We start from the raw sequence: 13,209 nt of genomic DNA, 5'->3' as shown, positions 1-13,209 counted from the left end.
GCTTGAAGAGTTATCATCAAGATCAAGCGGGATGCGCAAGGCAAAGGTATGGCCTTGCTAGGTTTTCCTTTTACCGGTCTCAAGGTGGATGTTGGGAGACCGGATTATAGGATAGATAGCCGCACTATTAAGAGGGGCTTTCGGTTGAGTAACTTGATCACATCGTCTTAGAGAGCTCAATCCTTTGCATACTTTGCATATCCTTATTGCTTCTTGGTGTTTCTCTATGTGAGGTTCTTGAGCTTGTTGTTAGCTTTACAACAAGCCCAAGTTCATCTAAAACGGAGTTCGCATGCATCTTCTATTGCGTTTTCGAGGTTGGGTGATTTTACCGGTTATTCATGATATAAGGTTCTACCCTTTTATATTCATGATAAAATCCCCTCCTACAGTTTCTTGAGTTTGCACTTTCTATTGGATAGCATTTGTTGTTATCTTTCCAACGAAATTAGTTTCATGTCAATCGGAGTTCGGGAGCAATAGTTACTAAAGAAAAGGTAAAAGAAGAAAAAGAAAAAGAAAAGAAAATAGGGGGAAGGCTGCCGGTTGCCGCCCGGCCTGCCGGGCCGCACGCCGGCCCACCCGGTCCGCACCGGGCGCCAACCGGACCGGGCGGCCACTGGCCCACGCGCCGGCCAGCCCAGCTGCCCCTCCGGTCCAACCGGGTTTTAACCGAGCCGCCTCTCCATCCGGAGGCCCACGCGGCCTGCGCCCCGACGCGCCCCGCGCGGCCTGCCCTCCGCGCGCCGCCCGTGCGCCGCCGGGCCGCCGCCGCCCACGCGGCTGGGCCGCTCCCCGCGCGCCTGTGGCTTTCCCGCCGCCCAGCGCGCCACCTGCCGCCCCCGGTTGCTGGGCCGGTCGGACCAGGCTGCCGACCGGGCTCCTCAGCGCCCAGGCCGGTCGGCCGGCCTGGCAACCGGCTGGGCTGTTTTTCTGCCCGAATTTTATGCGTTTTTCACCCCGTTTCTTCCCCAACGGTTATTTCTTCTTCCCCCACTATAAATACCTTTCTCCTACCTTGAGACAACAACTTCTTCCCCTTTCTCTCACCTCCATTGTTGCATTTGAAGAAGTTGCTCTCTCCCTTGATTCCTCCAACCATTCTTGCTCATATTTGAGGATTTGAGAGAGGAGATCTAGATCTACACTTCCACCAAATCATTTCTTCTCTAAGTGAGGGAATCTCTTGGGATCTAGATCTTGGAGTCTTTGGTTGACTTTCCCCCTTGTTCTTCCTCTCCAATCTCATCCTAGCATTCGTTGCTTTGGTGGGATTTGAGTGTGAAGGACTTGAACACCTCCGGTGTTCTTGCTTTGCATCATTGCATAGTGTTGAGCTCTCCACCACGATTTGTTCGAGTGAGAGACCGTGAGCTTGTTACTCTTGGAGGGTGACCTCCTAGTTGGCTTGGTTGGTGTCCCGGTGATCTCTTCGTGGAAGATTGTGAAGGAGCCCGAGCTTCTCCTTCGTGGAGCTTGTGAAGTGGTTGTGGAGCTTGCCATCTCCGGAGCGGAGGAAAAGCTAACCATAAGGAAAGGGCCATTATCCTTCGTGGGTGTGGTTCGGAGAATAGGGTGAGCCTTCGTGGCGCGGGGAATCCTTCGTGGGACCTCCACTCCTCCAAACGTGACGTACCTTGTTGCAAAGCAAGGGAACACGGGAATACATCCTCCTCTCCGCGTACCTCGGTTATTTCTATACCCGAGCTCTCTTTCCTTGTGATAGCCATCGTGCTTGAAGTACATATATCTTCCTATCACTTGTGCTACATATATCTTGTGCCTATCTTGCTTAGCTCTAGTTGTTATTGTTACACTTAGTTGAGCTTAGCATATTGAGGGTTTGTGCTTGTAAAACTAAACGATAGTTTAATTCCGCATTCTTACAAGACAAATCCGCAAGAGTTTGTAATTGCCTATTCACCCCCCCTCTAGGCGACATCTCGATCTTTCAACAATACTTAGGGGGGTTATATGGATTTCTTTCCACATCTGCACCACCAGTAGGACAGGTTTGAACTGAAGCTACAGGAAATATCACCAAGCTGTACAGGCAGCAGTACTGGAATACGACCCTGCACATGAACGGCCGTAATACAACGCTGGCAATTTTCACGGTACGCGTGGGTGGCAGCCGCGGTCAAAGCATGCGAGGGAGGTGTGTAGGAAGCTGGATCATTGAGATCTTAGGGAGCGTATTGACGCCATCGAGAGGAGGCCAGCCTGCATCGGCTAATCAGCAGCACATGAACTCCGATCAAAATCGCCCACGACAAATTTTGATAGAAATCTTCCATGAAGAATCCCGATCGAAATAGAGGGAGAAAGGAAGAAACAGAACGCGGGGAACAGATCGACGGGGTCCCATCTATAAATACAGCTGGAGTTGCGTGCAGCGGGGCCAAGAGTCGGTTTGGAGCGCGTTGACGACGTGCTCTCGTGAAACTTCTGTTCGACAAGGATTTGACTCGAGTTTGAGCTGGACTCTACAACCGTACGTACCCATCGGACCAAACGCTCGATGGACGAAGGAAACAAACGACGGACGAAACGGACCATACCACGGAAACATTAGCTCCTTTATTATTAGGTACTAGTTGAATGCCCGTGCGTTGTCACGATCCTTTCAATTTCTTTTCTCCTCGCACATATTATAGTAAAAATTCATATGTGTAGGAAAGATAAATATATATAATATTCAAAAGCACACTTGGTAAACAATTATATTATAAAAGCATTAAAGATTCAACTTTGTCTTTTTTGTAGGGGCTAAAGATAATTTTTTAATTGAGGCATATAAATAAAAAAAATGCCAACTCTATATGCACCCCGTTCATAGGACATAGCTCAATTGGCCAAGGCTATGTTGATATTTCTAGAACATGCACATAATCTATTGCTGATCTTCAGAGGTGAGAAACATATTGAACTAAAGTTCATAATATGCTCATATGCAACATTCTTGCAGAAAAAAAGTGTTGCGCCATTATTTATCACCGTTGCCATGTCCAGATAAGGCCTTCTCATGGGTGGGATGCCAGTGATCCCATGGACTCACACGCACTGTTCAAAAAATCGGCCGAGATACCGATTTATCGGCCGATTTATCGTAAATCGGGTGGTAACCGATAAGATTTTGGCATCTCGGCTAATTTATCGCTGCACCGATATTTCGACCAATTTTCAGCCCGAATACCGATATTTTGGCCGATTTTGAGTGAAATTTCGCTGAAATTCGGTCTGGCAGTCGTTATTTTCGTTCTATAGTCTTGTAGAACTAAGCATTAGCTCAAAATTACCATTTTTATTGATTCAAATACAAGGAATCAAGGTAATAATTCTGTTCGATACTTCAATATTATCTATACATAGGATATTATAGAAAATTTAGTGCCAAAAATTAGGATTTACAAAAATTAAGCCGATAAAAGATCGAACGATAAAATCGATTAATCATCCGATAAGCGATTAATCTCCATTTCGAAGCTGACCGATAAGTTAGTGATTCACGATTTCTTGAACATTGCTCACACGGCAGTTGAGAGCGGTCATCGCTACCACTCCGACCCCTACAACGGTTGGCCTGCTCATGTGATTGGTGGTGCATGGATACAATGGTTGCATCATATGCCTGATCGAACTTGCTTACTCCAAAAGAAAATAATTAAAAAAAACCGAACTTGCCTCTCTATGCACGATCTATTTGGTTCTTTTGGTGATTTAATTGTTGTTGCCAACCTTACCATATCAAATAACTGATTCCATCCTACTTATCACACAATTCTGAAACTCCAACATTATTCGGTTGTACACACATCAGACATCCTGTTGTCCAGCACTGGAGAACAAAAAAAAAGTAAGCTTCATCCTAGCTGAGCGAATTTCCAAAGCAGACACGACTATGTTCAGAGCAGTCCAGTTGAAGAAAATGCAGGTTTTTAAAGAATGTACACCAGAAATTGCATATTTGGTACACTAAAGCTTTATCCATCTTCCCTACATTTAATGTTGGAGCACGTCCATGGCTCATCCTAAAAACAATCCGTCTTCAACTGCAAATATAAAAGAATAAAAACTTGAATAAACATGATGAACATAAGTTCCGAAGCTAGACAAGAGATCCCTTTTGTTATTACTGACAGAGGGCATGGGTACCAGCACGAACTCCACATCTGCATTGTCGGGAGGGAGGTCGAGGACAACAAGGTGACGACATGGCGCTCCGGTGGCAGTCGACGAAATCCTCGCCACGCCAGGTCACCTCCCTCAAACTGCGATAGAGCGCTTGAACACACTGGTGACCTCACGATAATCACTGCAATAGGGACTAACAATATATCAATGCACAGTGTGCTGAGCATAACAATGATACACCGAAAAGTTTTAAAAAGAAGAACATGCCTGTCAGGACTCTCAATAAGTCACCTGCTTGTGGCTGATGGTGCTCCATATTTGTTTTGCCACCAAATTTGAGGCACACAAAATATAAAGCTCTCGGCCTTGGGCAACAACCATCGTGAAGTATAGTTCTCAAAATAACACTCTTCTCTTCCTTTTCCTTTTATTATCTTATTAGGCTATGCAAGAGAGTTTGACAGTGTCCAGCTACACACAATTTCAACCAGAACATGCAAAACTCAATGCTGAAAGTAAATTATTGGACGGCATGTCATATGTCATATTGTTTGTTAACCATATGCATATTATATATATATATACAATAATTAAAGGGCTGCATTTATAATGAACAAACGCTGTATCTCACGTTACTTACTACCATATCAATCTGTGAGAAAAGAATATTGGCGGGTAAGAATAATAAGATGAAATTTTGCAATTATGAAAAAGGGTCAATTTAGCAGGGATATAAGCATTGCCTGAACTTCTGAATCTTTAAGATATCCTTGCACCAATCTGAAACATCAATGACCATCTTGGCGTTGGTGTTAGAAAAAGGATAAATCAAGTGAAGACAAACAAGTTAATCAGAAGCAGGATCATGCAACCATCAGTGAATAAAATAGTATCCTAGATTGCTTATGCATATTACAAATTCCAAGGTGATCGTTGATGCCACACTAACATAACCAGCTGCCACCGACAGTAATTGAGAAAAGCAAAAAGACTTCTGCATCTACATAGTCTTAGCAGACTAAAAAGGTAAAATAATGCAAGTCTAGATTCTAGACTATCTGCGTGGGAAAAAAATAACCTGGTGACCATGGAACAAACGGAGAACGCCAAAAATTTACACTCAAACACTTCATGCTTAGAGACTGCAAAATAGTGCAATGGTGGAAACACAACATTGTAGTCCCAGAATTTACATTTTTCTACCAACATCAAAACATAGCACCTGATCTGAACATTTTTCAATTGACGTTTAATGAACATGAATCTATTATCGTCCAATCTTTGAAGCCTTTGCATCCTCATTCTATAATGCACACATAAAAAAAAAATACATGGCTGTTAATAATCTTGTAACACATTTTGCTAAAAAAAGCAGAACGAGAACAGAATATGCAATTGAATAAAAGTCTGTAAAAGGGATTAGTGCATATGTATACATATCAAGACATTAATTTCTTGACTTCTCGTAGCGGCAAGGAGACCATATTCAGGATATGAAGTGATAACTGGATGTGGAGCAAACAACAAAGTAATAGGCGCTGATGGCAAACCTACCTGTAATTCGATTTTTTTTTATAGCAAAGACATCTATCGGAAAAAAAAAAATTGAGCACTCGTGTAAATTTATGGTAGTGCTCAGAACAAATTTGCAAGCAAAAATGCCAAGAATTTTGTAGTAATGTACTATTACTAATCTGAAACTAATCTAATTTGTGAAGACCATAAATGTGCAACCTATTTTGGCTTTTTAGTTAAGAAGCTAGCATGTGTCATTCCTTCCTCACCAAGTCCCGCATGGAACTGAAAACATTTTTTATGCAAAAAAAAAAAACAAATAATGAACAAACAACTTTAGTATAAGCCAATCCCGACGACTTCACATCTCATAATTGATAAAATACCAGCTTATGAATACATATAATAAACAAAAAAGAAAAATAACCATCGAAAACTTGTATGACACCCTCACTCAATAAAGAAACATTTGCATCGTAGAAGTTGACTTATCAGTTCCTGCGAACCTACTTTCCGCATTGATTTTGACACCCTTACTCAATCCAAATATTGCTGTGTTACTGTCCTCCATGTAGTTAATAAAATCCTTGTCATAAAAGGTTGGAAATTAGCACTCCTTTAAGAACACTTTCAGTACAAAAATAAGCATGCCGACAGGCACATCTTGCTGAAGTTTGCTTAAATCTATTGAATTACTCATCACAGTGAATAAGAACCTTGGATTAGTTGCATGTGTGGCTGAGAGAAGAATCCTCGAATATAGAAAGACATGCGGGAGTGATTCAGACCTGGTGAGGTACCACACCACATCCTGCTATGACTCCTCGATACAATACAGAATGACGAAGGAGTTGCACATGCTTACCTGTGAGGAATTGCCAATGTTCAAGAAATCGTGAATCACTAACTTATCGGTCAGCTTCGAAATGGAGATTAATCGCTTATCGGATGATTAATCGATTTTATCGTTCGATCTTTTATCGGCTTAATTTTTTGTAAATCCTAATTTTTGGCACTAAATTTTCTATAATATCCTATGTATAGATAATATTGAAGTATCGAACAGAATTATTACCTTGATTCCTTGTATTTGAATCAATAAAAATGGTAATTTTGAGCTAATGCTTAGTTCTACAAGATTATAGAACGAAAATAACGACTGCCAGACCGAATTTCAGCGAAATTTCACTCAAAATCGGCCAAAATATCGGTATTCGGGCTGAAAATTGGTCGAAATATCGGTGCAGCGATAAATTAGCCGAGATGCCAAAATCTTATCGGTTACCACCCGATTTACGATAAATCGGCCGATAAATCGGTATCTCGGCCGATTTTTTGAACAGTGGGAATTGCGGGATTTGACGGAAAGACTTCTTGCAGCACATTCTTAAATCAATCCAGACCCGCGACGTCGTTACACCTGATGTTTGACTTCTCGGGGATTCTGGCCAAGATGAGATCAGGCCTCGCCTTGGATTGCTCGGACTCATTTGCGCCGCCGTTTCCGCCATCCTCACCCCTACTCTTGTGCGGCATGGAGACGGTCGCGTCGATGCTGTCGGCAGGCTGGGTACTCGCCGCCTGCCTCATCGAGGATGGCATGGATTTCGTCGGCGCATCTCAGGGAAGCTAAAGCACCGCATTTAAAGGGGAATCCGATGGATCGACAAGGGATCGATTAGCTAGGACTGAGAATTTGGGGAGGCGTGTGGCGGTTGCCCTAGGTTTCAAGAACGGGGAGGGGGCGATGAGTAGGAAAGTGGTGAAAATGAAGGAGTCATGCGTGGGACGGTTTTCTTGCCTCCGGGTTTCGAATAGGGGCTGGATTTTCACGCTGCGGGAAGAGGAGACGACGTACCATGGGACACCACCTCTAGAGATCTATACCTACTAATAAAGGAAGGAAGGTTTCTCCCCAGAATTTTCGTCCGTTTTAAACTTACCCCTGTAGTTCAGTTGAAATTACAACATATGCCACCGCCTAAGTTAAATAACAGATGGTTTGGTCAACGAACAAACAAATCCCCTTCCGTGCCTCCGTCGCTCGCGCATGACGGAGGATCAGCGACAGCCAGGAGCGGAGAGGCGCAGAGCCCTCCTCCATCTCGCCGCCTTTCTGGGCTATGCTCCAATGCGCCGCTCGTGTTGCTGCTCGGTGGGCACAATCCCGCTCGAATCCGCCGGGGAATCCAGATCGAAGGAGGAGCAGGGGTGAGGAAGAAGATGAGATTCGAGGGGCCTAGACCACTCTTGCATGCGCGCAGGTAGTCGAACCAATCGACGAGGTGTGGCGTTGATGCGGCATGCGCAGAGCAGGTCGATGGGGACATGATGCCACATGACACAGAGATCACGGTTGCTGGTCATATCGCTCACCCAGATGCGGGAGTCGCTGATTGGGCCATGGCCTCAGAGTTGCTGCCACCATCGGTTCCAGACTATACGCGTGCTAAACCTGATGATGAGGCCGTCCGTGCGGGTCTATGAGGAGGTTGAGCCGGTCAGCACGAGCTCAAGAAAGTGGCCATGGCGGCTAGAACGCATCTACCTCGAGCTCGAGGGTGAACCGGGCCTACCTCGAGCTCGATGGTGAACCGGGCCGTCGCGAGCTCAGCAGTACTTGCCGATTTCCAGTCTGATTCATGGCAGCCATATGCTCATATATGCGTGAATTGGATGGTAGAAAGAAGAGATAAATAAGGATGAAAAAATTGATGCAGCTTAGAGCAGTCCGACCCTTCGATAGACAGCAGCACGTCCGCGAGAGGACCCTTCTTGGCTGCTTCCACAAGTGGAGTACTCTGTAAGCCCGGAGTGCAGGGCGCGCTCTCAGGCCATCGATCAGCCTCTGCAGGAGCGAACACAGGTTATTACCACTAGGGTCACAGGGTACGGCCTCAGCCTGCTGCCACAAATTATGTTCATGGATCTTGGATCCGATTTTCTATTCATGCAATGTTAACTTTGAGAGCTTGAAGTATTTGTGAGGGTGGCACTACTGAAAACTGAGATCTGATTTGGATGATGAGTGTGTGATCGTTCTAAAAATTCGGAACGTAAAGCTCGCCACATCTTGAAACCTAAAGAGGCAGAATGTGATAGGGAGAGGACTGCAGGGAGCTATCAGCTGGTTGCAGCAGCTCCTGTTTGGCCCAGACAATTTTGACAAAAGGAAGAGTAGGTCTTCAGCAAATAAGAAGAATACAAATTCTGTTCATTCTTTGCTTCCTGCAACAATTCACAGTTCTCATTTTTGTCACTATAAGGATTGCGGTACCGCCTGTTAAATCCAGATCATCATGAAGGCAAGAATAGGAAACACCAGATAGTGGAGTTGTGGAGGAACATTGTTCCAAATATATAATCTTCTGATATGTTGAGACAATTTATAGAAAATTTCAGTTGGGGGAAAACCTATGTGTTTCGCACCATTAAAGATTAGATTACGATTAGAAAGACAATGTTTGAAGCTTTGAGGTTTGGGAAAAAATTCGGCTACTTATTGTTGGGAGTCATAATGAATAGATCCGGTTAAATTCCACTAAGGTTAGAGAAAAAAAGAATGACCCCACCCAACCACAATGGAAAAACGATACTTTTTAGCTACTTTTATTCGAACTTGGAACAAGCATGAAAAAATTAACAAGACTTCTTTCTCTTTTGAACAACACAAAGAGGAGCATTAGTTCAATTGCTGACCGGATTGGTACCATAAGCTGCGTGTGTGGCGGGCAAGAGCACGTGTAAGACAAGCTGCCCAAGGCCTCAATGTCGCCTGTTGTTGTTGCCACCGCCAAGCTTGGTCGCCCCGAGAGGGGACGGTGTTGCGCGGTGACCACTTTGAGGCGGCCATACCCATGGAGCGTCCAATAGGTAGCCAACCCAAGTTTGGGACCACAAACGCGGTGCTCAAGAAGATCTAGCCGCATCCCGTCATCGATTTGCATGATCCGCGGCTGTACCGATTGGAACAGACATTCTGGTTTTTTAATCCCGGTGCAACGCACGGGTATTTGTGCTAGTTTAATATAGTAGATATAGATATGCATGTGTGAAAATTTAGTACAAATAAATACAATTCTAAGTTGTCTAATTTTGTTGTACATTCAAATAAAATGAAGGTAGTATATTTTTGTTTTATCATACTCCGTCCGTCCGTCCGCAAAGGTTTATGTTTTTCTTTTAGAAGTTAAATAATTTTAAATTTGACCATTTTTTACATAAAATAGAAACGTACATGATATTAGTTACTATATTACTGAACTACATGTTCAGATGAATATAGCGATATACTACTTTAGTGTTATAAATGGTGCTACTTTTTCCTCAGAAGTTAGTTAAAGTTAATGAAGTTTAACTTAGACATCTCTAGACGTACACTTATTTGACTAAAGATATGTCTGATTAGTTTTTGGTAATTAGGTCTAGAGACTAGAAAAGAGTTTTTAGGGTTGGTCTCGGCCCAGGTTTGGCCCAACAGGTATGCCCTACCAGCTAGCCTAGTCTTTTGTAACATCTCAGGATTAGAGACTAGAAATGGAGAGGAAAGACATGCGTGCATTGCATCTATGCATATAAAATCTGGAAAAAAATCACGCTTTTTAAGATGTAAAAATGATCGAGGTTTCTCTTGTGAATGCATTTACATCATCGACGTGAGTGCGATCAATTTTGATATAACCTTTGTTGAATTATTATGTTGCGGGGGTATCAATTTAAATTTAATTCAAATGTGAGTAACATAGATTTAATAAGAACTTGCCTTAGAATTTGATTTCCAAAAGAATAATTATACATTCTATAGTATTTAATAAAAAATAATTATTAGTAATTTCAAAAATCACAAATCAAACAAGGAATAAGTATTATAAGAATGTTGAAAGCATGAATTAATTCATCATACATCAATTGAATATTTTACAACCTTTATTGAAGTATTATCACAAAAATAAATAGAAGAATAGAAGAGAATAACATAATTCCTAAACCAAAGATTTTATCTTCACAATCTTCATGGTCACCTACAAAACAAACAGCAAAGACCAAACAAAATGTTCTAGGATTAGAAGCACGGTAGAAGCAGCATCCCAACTATATTGTATCCACGGCAAGCTCAAACATGCAACTCTCTCACATGCCATCACTATTGGCACATCATTAGGTTCGCCACAGTATGAAAAATAAAACAAGATGATGTCAGTAGTTCATGAAGAACATGAGCTATTGACATCGCCGGTGAGGTCAGGATTGGCAGGAGGACCCGATGGCATTTTGAATTTTATTCTAGGGTCCTTTTTGCAAATCGGAGGGACATGGTTGTAATTTCCTTTTTTGGTCCTTCTTACAGTATTGCAAATTTTTTGTTTATTAATGCCAGTTCTGGGACCTTCGTACTCTTCGAGTCCCTTCCCCCGTTCAAAAAAAATGTGAGCTACAACAAGACTTCCCTAGCCATCATTAGAGCACCCCCAATATCGATAAACACAACATTAAGCATAGCAAGAACAACCACTAGATCAATAAGAAGCATATCAAGAAATTGGGAGGAGCAGGCATGGCACATAACTGCCCTAGGCGGTTGATTCCCCAACAACTTTAATAAAAGAATCAGTTATCATCAGTCATAGGTTTAGATCCCAAAGATCTATTCCAGATTATTCTGTCGTTTGAGATAAGCTCAAGCATCAATAGAGGCTTGTTTGGAGGATTTTAACATCATTTCATTAAAAATAAAATCACTGTAGGGCTTCCCCTACCATATTTCTTTCAAAAAACACTAGTTGATCCGAACACAAATCCTACTAAGTAAATAACTGCTTTGTGCACACTTAGGAAGCACGGCAAAGATAAATAAACCATAGAAAATAGCCCTTTTGAAGTAATTGCAGGCATGAAAATAGACAACAAGGATCATAAGATAAATGACCAGTTTAAGTTGAGTTGTGAGAAGTGATGCTATCAGACCTGCATTGGGGTGTTATCCAAATTCATCATAGAGAATTTAAAGCACCATAGACATACCTTGGACCCACAATATTTCGGGTATACCACTCTCAGAAATGTAATAATACTGGAACAGTTTTTTATCGGTGTTATTTCAACTACTTAGGTATTACAATATCTAGTGGTATGCTAGGTCACCACACCTACCACGCTTTTGTTGACCGCAACTAAGCCTAGGTCTGCTCAGTCTATCGTTAAAAGCTTGCAGGCAGCCCAAGTACCCCACCACCCTCCCTAACTGGGTTGTTCATAGATGGGTCAACATTTGTGTTATCCGTTATTTTCCTTTTAAACAACTCCAATTTTTTTATGGCACACACCATGTTACCTACGATTTTAAACTTTGTATTTTATCAAAACATTCGATGTAGAATGTGGGAAATTTTTTTTGTGATATTCCTAACATTAAAAAAGTTTATAGATATTTTTTTAATTTTAAATATTTTAAATTTAAATTGCGCACAAGTTTTCAAAAATATACTCACCACATTCTAGTTGTAATGTTTAGTGACATGCAACGTTTCAAATCCGTATGCTATATCATTGATGAGATATCAGCAAGAAAAACTCGAAAGAGTGTTAGGGCGTAAGTGTCATGGGGTTTAGTCAAAACTTTCCCTTACCCCACTATTCTCCAAGAATGGTTTATGGAATTCCTGCCACGGCCACTAGGACTAGGAAGCACCACCCCCTCCACCGTTATGTCTCCCTAGTTCCCCCTCATCCCAAACTGGAGCACCTACACTCTGTTACCTTTTATACGGGCCGCCAGAGAAACCCACTCGAAGTCGTCATGCACCTTCGTTGTCTTCACCAGCAGGCTAGCAAGTTGCACTGAGCTTGGGAATATCTCAAGGCCAAGCCAATTTTCATAAGTGGCTACTCGCTAGAGCAACGATCCGGTTCTCGTGTGACGATGGTGGTTACATTGGGCCTAGGTGGACTTTTGGAGCCATTGTTGTCAATTGTAGTACCTGGTCATAATTTTATCCTCATGAAAAGATCTGGACATAGTTTTGGTCGTTTCAATCTGTAAGTGCATGTGTCATGACAAAATTATTGATGTTATGGTAGGAACCGTACTTGGCCTCGTACGGGGTTCGTGGGTTCGTGTTAATATATAGAAAACAAGGGCAATGTATGAATACATGTCACTGGTAGAAAAACAGGCTTCCGTCCAGCCCCATAAGTCGCGAAGCTATAGGAACCGCGACTAATGGGACCTTTAGTCGCGGTTCGGGAGGCGAACCGCGACCAAAGGCCTGGGCCCAGGGAGCTCGGTGGCCAGCTGGTGCACGTGGGGGGCTTTAGTCGCGGTTGGCCAGGCCAACCGCGACTAAAGCCCCTCCCCTATATATACCCATCCAGCAGCCAACACTTAGCCATTTGGAGCCATTCTCTTCACAAACTTCACAAGTGGGTGTTAGGTTTGCTTTTGGTTCCTCTTATGCACATAAGGTGTTTGATGAAATGCCCCAAGAGCATGAAACAAACATGATATGAAGTGTTGAAGCCACACTTGAGCTTTCTCATTTATTTTTTCCTCCTCGATCGCGG

This window comes from Lolium perenne, chromosome 3 (genome assembly GCF_019359855.2).
Source record: "Lolium perenne isolate Kyuss_39 chromosome 3, Kyuss_2.0, whole genome shotgun sequence".
Classification (NCBI taxonomy): domain Eukaryota; kingdom Viridiplantae; phylum Streptophyta; class Magnoliopsida; order Poales; family Poaceae; genus Lolium; species Lolium perenne.
The sequence above is the reverse complement of the archived record's forward strand: the minus strand, read 5'-3'. Positions refer to the sequence as shown.